This window comes from Schistocerca cancellata, chromosome 2, assembly GCF_023864275.1.
Source record: "Schistocerca cancellata isolate TAMUIC-IGC-003103 chromosome 2, iqSchCanc2.1, whole genome shotgun sequence".
In the NCBI taxonomy this organism is placed as follows: Eukaryota; Metazoa; Arthropoda; class Insecta; order Orthoptera; family Acrididae; genus Schistocerca; species Schistocerca cancellata.
Window position 1 is genome coordinate 39,160,213 of NC_064627.1, and position 20,726 is coordinate 39,180,938.

The window sequence follows — 20,726 nt, forward strand, 5'->3', positions numbered from 1 at the left end:
ATACACACTGTGAATGAAATTGGAAAACCCAGGGGGGAAGAAGAGGTTGTTTTGAGAAAGTCTAGAGAACCGGCATTTGCAACAGACTACAGAACAATCCTACTGTTGCAAATGGACATTTGGCATAAGGACCTCGAGGTCAAGATTAGAGGAATCAGGACTCGCATGGAGGCAATTGAGTGTAATGTGTAGGTACAGGTAAGATGCTGGATGTATACAGTATGGTATTGCAGTTATGGAATTACACTAGTTATGTGATGTGCAAACTGAATATGGGAAGGACTGATGTGATGAAACATCTGAATGTTATACATGTATATTACACAAGTATCCACGGCTGGTTCAACTTGTCTGGAGTTTTCACTGCTTCTACCATGTTCAACTACACCTCAGTAGTGGCAGGACTAAAGACTGGGTTAATTTTTGTTTTACTTCCGGCGGAAATATTTTTTCTAAATTTATGGTCTGTACAAGTGTGCAGGCCCTTCACGAACCAATACCTTGCCGAGGAGGGATGGCTTGCATGCCTCAATCAAACAGATAGCTGTACAATACATGCAACAACAGTGGAGTGTCTAGAGTGGAGCAACTGAACCATGTCTTCCACCAGGGTTTCCTACTCCCAATCCTAATTAGTATTCTCTGACCCACCCAACCAACACAACATCCTGGTCCATCCCTATCTCACTCTCACTTCCAATCTCTTGAAAAAAAGGGCCATACCCATGTGGAAGACCAAGATGTGAGCCCTGTCAAATTCATCCACCCAGCACAACCTACACTAGTACTGTCACAGAATTATCCTATCCCATCAGAGTCACGGCCACCTGTGAAAATGGCCATACCATATAATACCAACTCTGCTGTAATTTCTGCACAGCCTTTATCAGGAGAAGAAACAATTATGCGGACTATCAAACATTGTTAAAATTGGGAATTATTTGCCGCTATTTTCTGAATTACAGCTCTGAGTCTTGTGTACTCTACTGTGAATACAGTACACCAGTATGGCTCAATAGTGCCCACATAAAGAATGTCAGCATAGAATGTAATTGTAATGATAATGCCTAAATGTATCTAACAGTTTCCCTGCCTAAATGTATCTAACAGTTTCCTGTGCTTAACCATGTTCATGCACCACAAATACAATGGAACTTTGATGTTGTAAGGAAATATACTAAAACACAAAGTAGTCTCTCTTGTCTAAAGGTGTGGAAATTGACAGACTGCATTCCATAGTCCCTCCATACTTAAAAGCCAGGAAACTAGTTGCTGACAGCTTTAAGAGCATGGTAAAAATAGTGGGAAGAGTCCTCACTGACATGTGCCTGTGACTTTCCCAGTCTCTCTCTCTCACACACACACACACACACACACACACACACACACACACACACACACACACACAAAAAAACTATGGACCTCAACTTACATTGGAAAATATAGACAAGCCTCAATAGAATAAATCAGGGCAGATGAGTGGACTCATTCTACTGATGGAGAAAGGCAGCTTCAACAGAATGTCAGTGTGATGACAACACACAAGCCATACACTGTATTACAGCAGAACAGGCTTTATGGTCTGATGGTCAGCAATTGGGACTTCAGTGTGATCCAAAAGTAATGAAAATATGTTAAAAATCTTGTTTGTGACTGGTGTGATTATATCAAAAAAAGTGTAAAATCTCAGTTTTCCTTATGTAGTATAAGTTATGTTCTTATGTTTACAAGTTTTCAAAAGAATATTTGCATAGTAATCAAAGCTGTACTGGTGAGTACTGAAGGTACAAACACTTTAATGAAATGTGAATCAATGGAGGTACTCACATGACTTCTTCTGCTTATTGCAGCAAACTCCTGCATGTAACAATTCACTGGAATTTTGATTTAGAAGAAGCAGCACTGGAATTTTGATACTGAGAAGTGTGCACTGGAATTTTGTCTGTCACCTGCAACAAACAAATATTTATTGAATATAGCACATATAGACAGCTCTAGTTTTATCATGAAATAAATGATCAGATACTAATAACTGTGTGTTTACACTGCAATCAATGTGTCTAAAAAATTCTCAAATTACAGCCAATGTATGCCTGTCAAACTGCTTAAGGAAGAGCTGCACAGTTTCCTGGTTTAGAAGCACAGTGTACTCATTAGAAGAATTCCTTCATATACCTAATAATATAACTTTGTAATCATGTTTTTGTCAAAAAATTCATTTCAAGAAATGTTAATACTGTAGGCTAAGTATACTGATTAAGTCTATTTCATTTATTTATGCCAAATGATTAATAAAGAAACTCAATTCATAATAACTGTGACACTTCAGTATTAAAGTATGAGCTACATTCATAAAATGAACATCTTTTGTAGGTATTAAAAATTAAATAGCTCAAGTATACCAAGTACAAAGATGCCAAAAAAAGCAAATCTGAAGACCTTACTTCTATAATATTTCCATTTTATGTACTCACTGTGTACTACTGTCATTTTCATCCACTCATGTATGGTCACACAAAAGGAAATGCTGTTGTCATAGTCTTTGTAGAAAATTTCTCTAAGTAACTAAAGTAAAATAGTCACAAAGATTAAAATAATAAATCAGAGGAATATGATTGGCTGACCACTCAACTCAAAGTGCATGCAAGTATAAAATGTATGGTATACTGTACTTAGTATGCTAAAAATACTGAATAATGTGTCATTTGCAGTTAGGTTACAAGAACTTCATCTCACTGGAAAGACTTGAAGAAGGTATGTATAGTCAAAATGTGCATTTCACCCAGCACAATTTGTAGTAGTGCACTCTTTGTTCTGTTGGCATGTGACTTTGTACCACAATAGTAAGAGCAGAGAGGCAAGGACATCTCATTAAGAATTGACAAGAGTGAATTGGCAAGAGTGAGCACTCTGTGACAATTCGAGACACAATCAGGGATGCTCCACACAACATGTACACTTGCATCTGCTTGTCACAGGATAATTCTACATGTAATGCTAGTGTGGTCAATGTGTAAGCAACAGAAGATAATGGCTTCTTTTCAAAAGGATGTAAGTGAAGTCTGCCACCCCTTAGTCTTCTGAGTTCTGCATGTAATTTTACTATAAAGCTGCATGGTGGAGCAACAAAATTTTCATCCCACTTCCAAGAGTATAAATGCTTCAGAAACAGGGAATTCTGGAAGTAAATTTGTGGTAGTTTATGTTGTATGTTGGATCCTTCATTCTAATATCTTGTAGGGTTTGCAAGTTCTAGCTAAAAAAACACTCATTATCATAGACAGCCTCAACTTTTTCTTTGAGTGCATATTTGAGATTATTTATACCTTAATTGTATTATAATATTGAAACATGTTTATACATGTTTTAGAGTATCGATAACACATTTTTGGGTCCAAGTTGAGCTTCTATGAATTATCACAAATGTTAACTAATGTTTTTGAATGTTCTAGAATATAGCTGTGGTCTTAATAGTGTCTTTGATTACTAATTATAACACCCTGCTGCTGCTTAAATTTTGAACAAAAATCACATCAGTGGTGGCCGAAGATTTCTGGCATAAGAAGTTGCCCTTATTCTACCAATTTCCTTGTGAAAGAGGGCAGAAGAGTGGACAGATGTTTAGGAGACTCTCTTGCTCTTAGTGTGGGAAACAGCTGATAAAAGACAGAAGTATTAGGAATGATCAATGAATGGCATTAGGATTCAGAAGGCAACAGAAACCCCTGCATTAAACACACATGATGTGTATCCACAGGAAATGTGGCCTGTAATTGAAGAAGTGTCATCATTGGGAAAAGATTCTGAACTAGTCCCCCCCCCCCCCCCCTTTGGATTTCCAGGAGATGACTGCCAAAAGGGAGTTGACCATGAGAAAAAGATTGAATAACCAATGAAAGGACAACATTCCAGGAGTCAGGGCGTAGAATTTCAGGAGTTTGAATGTGGTTGAGAAGCTAGAAAATCTGAAAGGGGAAATGCTAAGGCTCAGTCAAGATATAGCGGGTGTTAGTGAAGTGAAATGGAAGGAAGACAAGGATTTCTGGTCAGATGAGTGTAGGGTACTATCAACAGCAGCAGAAAATAGCATAACAAGAAGAGGACTTATTATGAATAGGATGGTAGGACAGAGAGTGAGTTACTGTGAACAGCTCGGTGATAGCATTTTTCTCATCAGAATTGACAGCAAATGAACACCTATGACAATAGTTCACGAATACACGCCAACATCGCAAGCAGAATATGAAGATATAGAAAAAATATATGAGGATTCTGAATGGGTATTTCATACATAAAGCGAGATGAAAATCTAACAATCATGAGGGTTTGGAATGCAGTTATAGGGGAAGGAGGAGAAGAAATGGTTACAGAAGAATATGGACTTTACATCAAGATCATTCAGAGATTCTGAACTCAGATATTGGATTGTAAGACATGCTCAGGGGCAGATAGAGATTCAGATCACAATTTGCTAATTATGAAGAGTAGGCTTAAGTTTAAGAGACTACACAGGAAGAATCAATGTGCAAACAAGTGGGATAAAGAAGTACCAAGGAATGAAGTGACATGCTTGAAGTTCTCTGAGGCTATAGATACTGTGATAATGAATAGCTCAGTAGGCAGTTCAGTTGAAGAGGAATGGACATCTCTAAAAAGAGAAATCACTGAAGTTGGAAAGAAAAATGTAGGTACAAGGAAAGTAATTGCGAAGAAACCATGGGTAACAGAAGAAATACTTCAGATGTTCGACAAAAGAAGGAAACACAAAAATATTCAGCGAAATTTAGGAATTCAGAAATGCAAGTCACCTAGGAATGAAATAAACAGGAAGTGCAGGGCAGCTATGGCAACATGGCTACATGAAAAATGTGAAGAAATCAAAAAAGAAATGATTTACAGAAAAATGAAGATAACCTTCAATGAAATTAAAAGCAAGGGCAGTACAATTATGAGTGCAATGGGAATTCCACTGTTCGATGCAGAGGAGAGTAAGGTAGGTTGAAAGATTACACTGAATGCCTCTGCAAAGGGGAGGATTTGTCTGATGACATGATAGAAGAAGAGACAGGAGTTGATAGTGAATAAATAAGGGGTCCAATATTAGAATTATAATTTAGGAGAGCTTTGGAAGACTTAAAATCAAGTAAGGTAGAATATTTAAAGTCAGTGGGGGAAACAGTAACAAAAAAATTATTCACATTGGTGTATAATGTATGAGACTGGTGATATACCATCAAACTTTTGGAGAAACATCGTCTACACCATATCAAAGATTGCAGGAGTTAACGAGTGTGAGGACTGTCACACAATCAACTTAACATCCCACACATCCAATTTGGTGACAAGAATATTATACAGAAGACTGGAAAATAAAACTGAGGATCTGTTAGCTGATGATCAGTTTGGGTTTAGGACAGGTAAAGGCAGTTCTGATATAGTGGCTGATAATGGAAACAAGACTAAAGAAAAATCAAGACTGTTCGTAGGATTTGTCAATCTGGAGAAAGTGCTTGACAATGTAAAATGGTGCAAGATGTTCGAAATCCTGAGAAAAATAGGGGTAAACTGTAGGGAAAGAAGGGTAACATACAATATCTACAAGAACCAAGAAAGAACAATGAGAGTGGAGGATCGAGAACAAAGTGCACAGATTAAAAATGGCATAAGACAGGGATGTAGCCTTTCATCTCTGCTGTTCAATCTATATGTCAATGAAGCAATGGTGGAAATAAAAGAAAGGTTCAGCGCTCGGATTAAAATTCAAAGTGAAAAGATATCAATGATGAGATTCACTGATGACATTGCTATCCTAAGTGAAAGTGAATAAGTATTGCAGGAGCTCTTGATTTAATGAATGGTCCAATGAGTACTGAATATAGACTGAAAGAAAATCAAAGAAAGACAAAAGTAATGAGAAGTAGCAGAAATTAGAACAGCAACAAATTTAATCTCATATTTGGTAATCACAATGTAGATGAAGTTAAGGAATTCTGCTAGCTAGGCAGAAAAATAACCTGTGATGGATAGAGCAAGGAGGACATAAGAGGAGACTGGCACTGGCAAAAAGGGCATTTCTGAAAGAGTCTGCTTCTATCAAACAAAGGTCTTAATTTGAGGAAGAAATTTCTGAGAATGTATGTTTGGAGCACAGCATTATATGCCAATGAAACATGTACCATGGGAAAACTGGGAAAAAAGAAAATCAAAGCATTTGAGATATGGTACTACAGAAGAATGTTGAAAATCAGATGGACTGATAAGGTAAGGAATGAGGAGGTTCTCTTCAGAATCGATGAGGAAAGGAATATATAGAAAATACCGGCAAGACGATAGGACATCTGTTAAAGACATCAGGGGATAACTTCCATGGCACTGGAGATAGCTGTGGCAGGTAAAAACTATAGGGGAAAACATGGGACATTCCAGCAAATACTGGAGGACACTGTTTGCAAATGCTATTCTGGGATGAAAAGGTTGTCACAGGAGAAGAATTTGTGGTGGGCCACATAAAACCAGTCACAAGATTGGTGACTCAAAATGAATGAAAGAGAGAGAGAGAGAAAGAGAAGAATATTCTTGAATGTTCTAGAATATAACTTGGAGACAGTGCATAGCACATTGATATAGACTGCAGGAAAATTGTCTTAACCAAAAAACAGCACACATCACAACAATATGCAATTCAGAAAAATAATCTTAACTGATGAGTTAGAGACAGCATAGTAAAGGTAGAGGAAAAAATGTATCTACTTATAGAAAGAAACTACATAAGCAAAGTATTCTTTTGTGAGCATACAGTTTTAGCGATGAAAGACTTTGTTTAACAATCAAAGTAGTGGATACAAAATAAGATACAATGAAGAACCAAGATGAAATTGTGAACTTCCAAACAGCATTCCTAAATTTGCTCCATGTTCCCAGTGGCCTTATGAAAAAAAATTTTAACATCATCATATTATCCAGAAAAGAAAAGACAGGTCAGTATTCACACAAAAAATTCCATTCATTTTAATTAACTTACCATCCAGCTGTAAGAGGCTTCAGTTCCCAGTAAGATTGGTATATAGTATGGCTATCAATGAAGTGCAAGGGAAAACTTTCTAATGTTGCAGACTGAAACTAAGAAAACTGTGTTTTTTGCACGAACAACTGTATTAAATGATGATGGCGTCCTCTTGGGTAAAATATTCCGGAGGTAAAATAGTCCCCCATTCGAATCTCCGGGCGGGGACGTCATTATCAGGAGACAGAAAACTGGCGTTCTATGGATCGGAACGTGGAATGTCAGATCCCTTAATTGGGCAGGTAGGATAGAAAATTTAAAAAGGGAAATGGATAGGTTAAGTTAGATATAGTGGGAATTAGTGAAGTTCGGTGGCAGGAGGAACAAGACTTTTGGTCAGGTGAATACAGGGTTATAAATACAATATCAAATAGGGGTAATGCAGGAGTAGGTTTAATAATGAATAAAAAAAAATACGAGTGTGGGTAAGCTACTAGAAACAGCATAGTGAACGCATTATTGTGGCCAAGATAGACACGAAGCCCATGCCTACTACAGTAGTACAAGTTTATATGCCTCCTAGCTCTGCAGATGACGAAGAAATTGATGAAATGTATGATGAGATAAAAGAAATTATTCAGGTAGTGAAAGGAGACGAAAATTTAATAGTCATGGGTGACTGAAATTCAACAGTAGGAAAAGGGAGAGTAGGAAACATAGTAGGTGAATATGGATTGGGGCTGAGAAATGAAAGAGGAAGCCGTCTGGTAGAATTTTGCGCAGAGCATAACTTAATCATAGCTAACACTTGGTTTAAGAATCATGAAAGAAGGTTGTATACATGGAAGAACCCTGGAGATATTAAAAGGTATCAGATAGATTATATAATGGTAAGACAGAGATTTAGGAACCAGGTTTTAAATTGTAAGACATTTCCAGGGGCAGGTGTGGACTCTGACCACAATCTATTGGTTATTAACTGTAGATTAAAACTGAAGAAACTGCAAACAGGTGGGAATTTAAGGAGATGGGACCTGGATAAACTGAAAGCACCAGAGGTTGTACAGAGTTTCAGGGAGAGCACAAGGGAACAATTAACAGGAATGGGGGAAAGAAATACAGTAGAAGAAGAATGGGTAGCTTTGAGGGATGAAATAGTGAAGGCAGCAGAGGATCAAATAGGTAAAAAGACGAGGGCTGGTAGAAACCCTTGGGTAACAGAAGAAATATTGAATTTAATTGATGAAAGGAGAAAATATATAAATGCAGTAAATGAAGCAGGCAAAAAGGAATACAAACGTCTCAAAAATGGCTAAGCAGGGATGGCTGGAGGACAAATGTAAGGATGTAGAGGCTTATCTCATTAGGGGTAAAATAGATACTGCCTACAGGAAAATTAAAGAGACCTTTGGAGAATAGAGAACCACTTGTATGAATATCAAGAGCTCAGATGGAAACCCAGTTCTAAGCAAAGAAGGGAAAGCAGAAAGGTGAAAGGAGTATAAAGAGGGGCTATACAAGGGCGATGTACTTGAGGACAATATTATGGAAATAGAAGAGGATGTAGATGAAGATGAAATGGGAGATATGATACTGCATGAAGAGTTTGACAGAGCACTGAAAGATCTGAGTCGAAACAAGGGCCCCGGAGTAGACAACATTCCATTCGAACTACTGACGGCCTTGGGAGAGCCAGTCCTGACAAAACTCTACCATCTGGTGAGCAAGAAGTATGAGACAGGTGAAATACCGTCAGACTTCAAGAAGAATATAATTCCAATCCCAAAGAAAGCAGGTGTTGACAGATGTGAAAATTACCGAACTATCAGTTTAATAAGTCACAGCTTCAAAATATTAACACGAATTCTTTACAGACAAATGCAAAAACTGATAGAAGCCGACCTCGGGGAAGATCAGTTTGGATTCCACAGAAATGTTGGAACACGTGAAGCAATACTGACCCTACGACTTATCTTACAAGAAAGATTAAGGAAGGCAAACCTATGTTTCTAGCATTTGTAGACTTAGAGAAAGCTTTTGACAACGTTGACTGGAATACTGTCTTTCAAATTCTGAAGGTGGCAGGGTTAAAATACAGGGAGCGAAATGCCATTTACAATTTGTACAGAAAGCAGATGGCAGTTGTAAGAGTTGAGGAGTATGAAAGGGAAGCAGTGGTTGGGAAGGGAGTGAGATAGGGTTGTAGCCTATCCCTGATGTTATTCACTCTGTATATTGAGCAAGCAATAAAGGAAACAAAAGAAAAGTTCAGAGTAGGTGTTAAAATCCATGGAGAAGAAAGAAAAGCTTTGAGGTTCGCTGATGACATTGTAATTCTGTCAGAGACTGCAAAGGACTTGGAAGAGCAGTTGAATGGAATGGACAGTGTCTTGAAAGGAGGATATAAGATGAACATCAACAAAGGCAAAACGAGGATAATGGAATGTAGTCGAATTAAGTCGAGTGATGGTGAGGGAATTAGATTAGAAAATGAGACACTTAAAGTAGTAAAGGAGTTTTGCTATTTGGGGAGCAAAATAACTGATGATGGTCGAAGTAGACAGGATATAAAATGTAGACTGGCAATGGCAAGAAAAGCGTTTCTGAAGAAGAGAAATTTGTTAACATCGAGTACAGATTTAAATGTCAGGAAGTTGTTTCTGAAAGTATTTGTATGGCGTGTAGCCATGTATGGAAGTGAAACGTGGACGGTAAATAGTTTGGACAAGAAGAGAATAGAAGCTTTCGAAATGTGGTGCTACAGAAGAATGCTGAAGATTAGATGGGTAGATCACATAACTAATGAGGAGGTATTGAATAGAATTGGGGAGAAGAGGAGTTTGTGGCACAACTTGACAAGAAGAAGGGACCAGTTGGTAGGACATGTTCTGAGGCATCAAGGGATCACCCATTTAGTGTATGAGGGCAGTGTGGAGGGTAAAAATCGTAGAGGGAGGCCAAGAGATGAATACACTAAGCAGATTCAGAAGGATGTAGGTTGCAGTAGGTACTGGGAGATGAAGAAGCTTGCGCAGGATAGAGTAGCATGGAGAGCTGCATCAAACCAGTCTCAGGACTGAAGACCACAACAACAACAACAACAACAACAAAAACAACAACAACTGTATCTAGCACATTCACTTATAACGAACTACAAAACTTACTTGTATTTTCATCAAAAAGCAAGATACCAAATATAGTTTGTAAGCATCAATATTGTGAATAATTTAGATGCAATAGAAATCAGATTATTAACTGAACTTTTTTCCCAGTTCAGAAAACAAATTGAGACAGAGCAACAAAGTTAAGCTGGTATTTTCTGGTTAGTAAACAGATAAAATAAATAGCAATGACTCTGGTTGTGTTAAATATTATATGACTTCTTTTTGTTTATAATTGCAGCACACTACTGTAAACTGACATGTTGCCTCATAAGATAACATTCGAGAGAACTGCAGACAGTTTACAGATTTCTGTAAAGTGTACTTACATGGCAGTCTACGGCATAGGCGCTGCAGGTGTTCGCAGCGCGCCGCTTTGGTGCCTGCACAATAAGAAATAAACGTATTTAGTATTACTGTCAATACTGTTGGATTTTACTTGAGAGATGATTTTACTGAAAAATGACTAAACTGAACTGAGATGAAATTTTCAACAGTATATTGTTTAACAAAGTATTTTATTTAGACGTTATTTATGATAAATGATTATTGCATATAACAGTGCTAATATAAATACAGCAATTAAAGTTTTTGCAAATAAGCATTCTGTGGCATACACATAACTCTAACAATGCACAGTCTTTGGCAGTTTTCTGGATACATATTTGCTTCCCACATGGATGGGTTGTCAATAAATATGCCAGCAAAGGAATTGTATATCATCAACTAACACCATTAATTGATATTGACAAACTGCTGGCAGATAAGCAACCTGAATACCAGACTTATTTCCTAATCAGGTTATTTGCCTTTAGTTTTAATACTGACTGAAACACCATATGGAAAGAGTTAGTAAAAGACCTTTGGGAGAGGTGTCTCGAGCCAATTTCCAAAATGTGTTGTTTAAAATTTTATTTTCCATTTGTGAGGAAGGCTGGTACAAATAAATACTGATCAATGAACAATTGTTGAGGTTATTGTGGCAAGAACATGTTAAGTCTTAAAATTAAAGAAGCTACTTACTCTTACTCAACAGTCAGCACCACATCGCCAGTGTTGGCAACCATCGGTAATGGTAAGACTGCTGTCCCTGGTGGCGATGGAGACTTTTGGGCCAGCAGCTCTGGTACTGGGTGAGCTGGGCATTACAAAAGGAGATCATTATAATTTACAATGTTTGTGTTACGATGAAGGTTGCAAATACTTCGGGTGTTATGTGGCCAAAAGATAACACACTAAGACTACAGGGAGTGGAAGCACGCTAATAAGTCCATACTCTTGTCCTTAGGTCAACACAATGACAGATACTTCAAAGAGTAAAACATGATAAACTGAGCTACTTGATTAACAATGTAAGAAAAGACAGATTGCTACTTACTGTAAAGAAGGCATATCAAGTTGCAGACAGGCACAATTAAAAGACACTTATATAATGCTTTCAGCCACAGCCTTCATCAGTGAAAGAAAGACACACACCATTCACACACACACACACAAGCAAGCACACCTCATGGACACATAACCACCAACTCCAAAATCTTGGGCCAGACTGCAATTATCATGGGGGATGCAAGCAGTGATCTGGAGGGGGTGGAGAAAGGGAAGTAGAAGGGATAGTAGTGTACAGGTAGGGAGAGAGATGAAAGCTGTCTGGTGGAGTGTGTAGGCACTAGACTGCCAACAGTTGCAGCTTCAGGAGGTTGTGGGGCAGGAAGGTGGGGGGAAAAAGGAGCAAAAAGGAAGAGGAGTGGAGAAAAGACAGGTGGATGCACTGGCCAAGGGCTGCAAATAAACATGGTGGGGAATGATAATGGGGAGGAAATGATAGGACAATGGAGGTGGAAACTGTTGGGTGGAGGGTATGGGGACAGTTTGTTACCATAGGTTGAGGTTGGGATAGTTACAGGAGCGGAGAATGTGTTATAAGGATAACTCCCATCTGTGCAGTTCAGAAAAGCTGGTGATGGATGGAAGAATCCAGATGGCTCGGGTAGTGAAGCAGCCATTGAAATCAACTGTGTTATTTTCAGCTGCATGTTTTTCACAGAATGCTCTTCTTTGCTCTTGGCCACAGTTTTTTGGTGGCCATTCATCCTGGTGATCATCATCCTGTCTGAACACTGCATCCATCCTTCTGCATTCTCATGGACTTGGGCAATTCCAGTAGGACAATGTGACAGCAAACACATCCAGAATTGCTACAGATTGGCTCCATGAACGCTCTTATGAGCTAGAACACTTCCGCTGGCAACCAAACTCCCCACACACAACATTATTGAGCATATCTGGGTGCCATGCAATGTGCTGTTCAGAAGAGATCTCCACCCGTACTCCTATTGATTTATGGATAGCCCTGTAGGATTCATGGTGTCAATTCCCTCCAGCGTTACTTCAGATATTAGTTGAGTCCATACTACATTGTGTTGTGGCACTTCTGTTTGCTTGTGGGGGCACTATACAATATTAGGCAGGTGTACCAGTTGCTTTGGCTCTTCAGTCTAGATCTATACCTAATACAGCTGATGTCAAGGAATTTGCAATCACTGAACAAATTTTGAAATATCTGATACAGCTGTCGATCATCAACAGTGACTGCTTCCACATGTGAATGTAAAAACATATATTATTGATGAACATAACTAAAAAATTGAGTTCGTAAAGAAAGAATTCAGTTCTGTTGTAATGAGAATTTACAAGAGGGCAATTGTAGTTATAAAGTCAATGCAGGAGTCATGGAAAATGAGATAAATAGCAGTGGGCTATCAACCTCACTTAATTAAAACCAATAGTACATACATGGCAGTTGGGTGAGTCAGTATGGAAAATCAAGCTCATGTCCTCCCACTAGATGATATTTGGATAGGAGAGGAGTGGGGAAAGACAGGTGGATGCATTGGCAAAGGGCTGCAAATAAACATGATAGGGGATGAGAATGGGGAGGAAATGATAAGACAGTGGAGGTGGAAAGTGTTGACATAACCCAGAGTCCACATTAAACAAATTACACTTAAATAGGTTTCTTTTAAATAATTATGAGCTTCTTAAGAACTAATATTATATCTCCATGTCTAATTCTTCTAGCTTCCATGGTTGTGTTGTACTGCTGCTATAATCATTCTGCCTGTGAATTGCATTGTATGTTTATATTTAGTAATTTTAACACAGTTTAATCCATTATACAGGTATACTCACACGTTAGCACCTCCTTACATAACTCTTTATTGGCCCATCATAGGTGTGGTTTGCTTTAGTTTGTCATGCCCTTATACTTATTGTGCATATCATTAGTTCATTGATGTGATACTTTTAACACCTACATTATGTACACCATTGTCACCATCTATTATTTGTGATTTATATATTTTCTTACTGTATACTACATACACTATGTCTTACTGTGGTCTTTATTCTGATTACACTTCCCACATCTGTTCCTTAACACTGTTTTTATGTGCTGTATTTCTTTTTCTGTTTTTGACATTTTTATTGTATTTTGTACACTCACTGTGGTCTTCATCCTGACTACCCTTTTCATGTTTGTTTTGTCTTACTACATTTTTCATATTGCACTGCTTCTTTATTTATGACATCTATGCTGTATATTATACAATTCCCTCCCACCTCCTTTTTCTCATCTTTATTTTGATCTTGCCTCTCTCATCTTTAAATTCATGCTGGTTATGTTCTGTTAGGCATTATCTAGAAAGTTTTATTCATTGTGTATCTTGTATTGACTTTATGAGGCCATTCTTTTACCAGTAGCTTTTTAATGTATTTATTTCAATAATCACCTGTCAGGTATACTTTTTTTTCATCAAATCTTGCTACCATCAACATTTCCGATTGGTTCATATGATTGCCATATGTGCCGCTGTACCCTGCTAGCCACTTGGCAGGCCAGACTAGACAATTCCTTGCTGGCTTTGGTGACATGCTCTGCTATCTGATGGCAAGTAAATGGTGCTCAGATTTGCTCATTTTATGGCCTTTTGCCTATCCAGCCCCGACTACTGAACCTGTTGTGGTTTTCAGTCCCTTACATACGGGAGGGTATGAGCTTGGCTTTCCATACTGACTACCCTGACAGCCATGTGTGATTGTTTTCCACTAACTGAGTACGACACCTCTTTGCAGATTATCTTGTTTTTCACCACTTATGCACTGACTTTATAACTAATATTCTCCTCTTGCCTTTGCAATTATTAGTACCTCAGGTTGGAGCTATCACGCTCGGAATTCAGCCATGCAGTTAACAAATAAATTCTCATTACAAGGGAAGCAGATTCTTACTTTAGAGATATGTTACTCAGTTGTGGCAGTCTATTGCATCAAATCCTTGTTAAAAAAAATTAAGGGTTGTTCAGTGAGAAATGCAAAGATGCGTCTTATAAAACTCCAAAGGGTGACAAGTAAACAAACAAATGGATCATAGAACAAGCTAAAATTGAAGGTGTCATTATGAAAATGAAATGGATGTGCATAGGATGTGTAACCAGATGAATGAAATGTTGCTGGACAAAGGAAGTTCTTTGCTGCATTCGAAAAGGTAAGACTGGGATAATGGCATAATGGGAAATGAGTGAATGATTACCAGAAACATGCAGAAGGAATATGGCACATACGTAAGCTGAAGACCACAGTGTAAAGAAAAGTCTAAAGGAAGCCTTTACACAGCAGTTGATGTGAAATAGCTGAAGATGATAGCAAATGATGGAACCTTATTATGTGTAGCTTTGCCTATAGAACACAAGTGCATGTCACCCAGTTGTGACCTTTCCTGCTGAAAACCATTATTGCCATGGTGTCAGTAGCCAGTATCATTTTATTTAGCAGATCTACTTGACAATAAATCAAGACAATGTGTGAAAATGCAAATGTAACCCTTTCCTACAAACTACAAGTGCTCTAGACTCACTACAAGTCTACTGCACATGAAAACAGAGTACTTACAGTCATACCCAGGCCATGTTTGTGTCAGATCTTGGGCACTGCTGTGAAAAGAAAAAAATCAGTTTATTTTCACCCAAGGCTTTGCCACAAATTGATAAATTTACAAAATGGTATCACATTAGAATAGACTCACTTATTTTGAAACAATGAGTTCTAGAAATTTTAATTTATGACAGTAATCATTTTCAAAAATTAGGTGCACAAACAAATGGAAGTTTGTGTTTTGAAGAGCAAATCCAGTAATTAAAACACAGGAACAATCTGCACTAACCTGCAAAGCACATCCCTTTCTTCCCCTCTATTTTCAATGTCTTTCCCAAGATTTTTGGGGCACATTATCCACCAAAAGAAATTGCTACAATTTTTAAGAGACCTTCACTACTATTGCTGGAAAAGCCTCAAGAATTGCTAGCATGCAAGTTCACATTATACATTTCTGTGCATAATTTTCTGTGAGATTCGTCTTAGTTCTATGAATGGTCATACAAATATTTTAACCAGGATAATGATATGACAGATGACAATAATATACACTTATATCTAAGATGAAAAGAACCTGTAAGTGGTTTTGGTTACATTATTTGTTTTACTATGCAAGATCATGGTGCACTTTGAGCCCAATAAATTTTATCTTTTTCTCATCCAAACTAAAAGTCAAGAACATATTTATATGATAGTTCAATGATATGTGAATAGTAGTGCAATAAGTCATTTTCTGAAATAAACTTCTAACTTTCTGGTTCATTTCTTAACATTTATGGAACAGGTAGAATGGTGATGTGACAGTTACAAAAATAGTAACTATTCTGTATTTGCCAATCATAATTGCTATTGCTGCCACACAGTATTGAATTTATAATCCAACTCAAAAATACTAAAACTGTTCAGTTCCAAGTACTCGCACCACAGTGTGATTGATGTCTATATTTATTAAATGGATGTAATTTCCCTGTATTAGTACTTGTCTGTTCTATAGTGAAGGCTTCTTAAACATTATGATTTTTTCATTACTTATTTGTCCTTTGTAAACATTTTTATAAAGACTGTGTGTTGACCTTGCTGGTGTACACCATTTAAGCCATAAGGATGTTTCTCTCCAAGCCTTATGGCCACCCTCCCCAAACAACAAATATCTGATTTTGGTGTATTTTTGTCCAAAATTCTTCCTTCCTGATACCACAATCATTTCGTGTTTATCCTATAAACGTATGTTGCATTTCATAGCAAAATCACAGTGACTGTCCCTTCTGTATTTTTTTTATAGGCTTAATATTGTCAGAATTAATACAGGCACTACCTAGAAATTTCAGACATTTCAATGCTTCATGAATTTTATTATTTCAGTAGCACTGTAAGTCAAAAACAGTACTTTTCACCATACTTGACAACTCCTATCTTCCCTCTACCCATAAAGAAATAAATGTGATTCATTTGTCTATAATGTTGGATTCAACAGTACTGCATGTTATTGACTCTCCTCTGGATGAACTATGAATGGTTTCTGACTGTCCCCCCCGCCCCCCCCATCTTCCTTCCATGTCCTTGACACCAGCCTTTAAATGAATTGTATGGTTTATTAATGGTTATATTATTGTTACCTTCTCCTAACAGTATTTCTGTTATTATTTGAGCAGCTTGGGGAAACACTATGGTATGCGCCATTTCAGTGTATTTTGTGATAGATGGCTACTGGTGACACCTGTGAGATGCACAATGCAATACACTTATTAGTAATCCTAAATTCACTTAACAGATGACAGGGCAAAGATTATTGGTAAATGCCAGTATCCATCTGTTGTGGAAACATAATGGTAAATGACAGAGAAAATGGCAGCTAGTAAAAACAACCAGTGTACTACTTCTGAGATTATGGCCAGATTGAACATGATAGAAGATGATGAGTATACTTCCAGTGATACTGATATTTCCAACGAGGATCCAGAATACATTCCTGATGTCTCAAAGGTATGCTAATTTGTAAATACACTCCTGGAAATTGAAATAACAACACCATGAATTCATTGTCCCAGGAAGGGGAAACTTTATTGACACATTCCTGGGGTCAGATACATCACATGATCACACTGACAGAACCACAGGCACATAGACACAGGCAACAGAGCATGCACAATGTCGGCACTAGTACAGTGTATATCCACCTTTCGCAGCAATGCAGGCTGCTATTCTCCCATGGAGACGATCGTAGAGATGCTGGATGTAGTCCTGTGGAACGGTTTGCCATTCCATTTCCACCTGGCGCCTCAGTTGGACCAGCGTTCGTGCTGGACGTGCAGACCGCGTGAGACGACGCTTCATCCAGTCCCAAACATGCTCAATGGGGGACAGATCCGGAGATCTTGCTGGCCAGGGTAGTTGACTTACACCTTCTAGAGCACGTTGGGTGGCACGGGATACATGCGGACGTGCATTGTCCTGTTGGAACAGCAAGTTCCCTTGCCGGTCTAGGAATGGTAGAACGATGGGTTCGGTGACGGTTTGGATGTACCGTGCACTATTCAGTGTCCCCTCGACGATCACCAGTGGTGTACGGCCAGTGTAGGAGATCGCTCCCCACACCATGATGCCGGGTGTTGGCCCTGTGTGCCTTGGTCGTATGCAGTCCTGATTGTGGCGCTCACCTGCACGGCGCCAAACACGCATACGACCATCTTTGGCACCAAGGCAGAAGCGGCTCTCATCGCTGAAGACGACACGTCTCCATTCGTCCCTCCATTCACGCCTGTCGCGACACCACTGGAGGCGGGATGCACGATGTTGGGGCGTGAGCGGAAGACGGCCTAACGGTGTGCGGGACCGTAGCCCAGCTTCATGGAGACGGTTGCGAATGGTCCTCACCGATACCCCAGGAGCAACAGTGTCCCTAATTTGCTGGGAAGTGGCGGTGCGGTCCCCTACGGCACTGCGTGGGATCCTACGGTCTTGGCGTGCATCCGTGCGTCGCTGCGGTCCGGTCCCAGGTCGACGGGCACGTGCACCTTCCGCCGACCACTGGCGACAACATCGATGTACTGTGGAGACCTCACGCCCCACGTGTTGAGCAATTCGGCGGTACATCCACCCGGCCTCCCGCATGCCCACTATACGCCCTCGCTCAAAGTCCGTCAACTGCACATACGGTTCACGTCCACGCTGTCGCGGCATGCTACCAGTGTTAAAGACTGTGATGGAGCTCCGTATGCCACGGCAAACTGGCTGACACTAACGGCGGCGGTGCACAAATGCTGCGCAGCTAGCGCCATTCGATGGCCAACACCGCGGTTCCTGATGTGTCCGCTGTGCCGTGCGTGTGATCATTGCTTGTACAGCCCTCTCGCAGTGTCCGGAGCAAGTATGGTGGGTCTGACACACCGGTGTCAATGTGTTCTTTTTTCCATTTCCAGGAGTGTATATTGTATTTAGTAGCTTTCATGATCATGATGGTAAGTGCATGTACATACCATTATGTTCCTGAAGTACACAAATTTTGAGGTTCTACTGGAATCGCTAATACTTTTGGTTTTCACGCACATTGTTACCTGTAATAATATTAATGGTAACAATAATAGTAGTTTTGGTGTTATACAGGTTAATAGCAAACAAATAAATGAACAGTGTGTTGCTGCTGCACAAACAAGTCTGGAAGGGGTGCTCGAAGAGACGAAGAGGTCATCTCAGAAAAGGCTGATGTTCTATGTGACTGCAGTCTCTCTCAGCATATTCCACTGATGCATTCTTCTCGAGTTATTAGCCAAGTGCTGGTGTCATCTTGTCACAATGTTTCAGTGAGTTTCATACCCATCGTCTTCTGGTAAAGTCAGAAGATGATGGGTACGAAACTCATTGAAACATTGTGAGAAGATGACACTACGACTCGGATGATAACCCAAGAAGAATTCATCACAAGGCTGATGTTCGATTCTCAGTGCAAAATTAAACAGAAGAGGCATAATTTGTGCGAAGAATATGTTTCATGTACAGGAGAAAGTGTAAGTGAAGAAAGTGTGGGCCCTAATTGCCAGTGCCCTCGTAAGTGTTTTGACAAAGTAGGAGATTCAAATGTGATGAAAACATTCAAAACATTTTGAGAAATAATTGATTTTAATGTTCATGCATTTTTATTTGGTGCAACAGTGCTGTTGCGTCCACATGCTTACTCTGAAACAAGTGTTAACCACGTCAGGGAACACATCAACAAAATACTGAGATACAATGGTCACTACAGATGCTTAAACAATTGTGGCAGATTGTACCTGGATGCAGACTTGACTATTGCCTCCTGTTACGTTCACTATATGAATGTCTTCTGCAAGGAGATGTCCTATGATCCTGTGTCTGCAGAGAAGTACAGGTGAATTTTCACTGAAGAATATAACATATGAGTAAAGTCACCAAAGAATGGTAAGTGTAAGACATGTGACATGCTAAAAGTGAAAACTGAGAGTATTGTTGACCTCCAGCTGAAAGCAAGTCTTGAGTGCCAGTTGGAATTACACCAACTTTGTGTAGAGGTTGGGCAGGCTAACATAGGAATCCAGACAAAACGAATGGAAGCAGACAGTAATCTTCATGTTGTGACTTTTTATTTGCAGAAGACTCTCCCAGTCCCGAAGCTAAGCTGTGGGCCAGCTTTTTACAAAAGGAAAATTTGGTTATATAACCTGAATGTTCATAACTGGGGCAAAAACAAAGGGCACTGCTTCTTGTGGAATGAGACTACTGCTGCCCATGGAGCAGAGGAAATTTTAAGCTGCCTTTTACATTACTTTGGTTAAAATGACATAAAAGGAGAGTCTCTCATCATGATATCTGATGACTGCTGTGGTCAAAATAAGAACTGGGATATGGTTCTATTTTGGAAGTATCCAATATCAACTAGAAGCTTTCGTGTGATTGAACACCACTTCCCCATTAGTGGGCACATGCTGTTGCCCTCTGATAGAGATTTTGCAAGGATTGAAAATACATTCACCAGCAAGTACGAGGGCAGTTCAATAAGTAATGCAACACATTTTTTTTCTCGGCCAAATTTGGTTGAAAAAACCGGAAATTTCTTGTGGAATATTTTCAAACATTCCCGCTTCGTCTTGTATAGTTTTATTGACTTCCGACAGTTGGCAGCACTGTACGGAGCTGTTAAAATGGCGTCTGTAACGGATGTGCGTTGCAAACAATGGGCAGTGATCGAGTTTCCTTTGGCGGAAAACCAGGGCATCTCAGATATTCATAGGCGCTTGCAGAATGTCTACGGTGATCTGGCAGTGGACAAAAGCACGGTGAGTCGTTGGGCAAAGCGTGTGTCATCATCGCCGCAAGGTCAAGCAAGACTGTCTGATCTCCCGTGTGCGGGCCGGCCGTGCACAGCTGTGACTCCTGCAATGGCGGAGCGTGCGAACGCACTCGTTCGAGATGTGTTCTGAAGTGTATTGTGCTACTCTTCAGAAATTGAAGAAACGACTTCAGCGTGTTCGTAGGCACAAAAATCTGAATGAACTTCTCCTTCTTCATGACAACGCAAGACCTCACACAAGTCTTCGCACCTGAGAGGAGCTCACAAAACTTGAGTGGACTGTTCTTCCTCATGCACCCTACAGCCCCAATGTCGCACCGTCGGA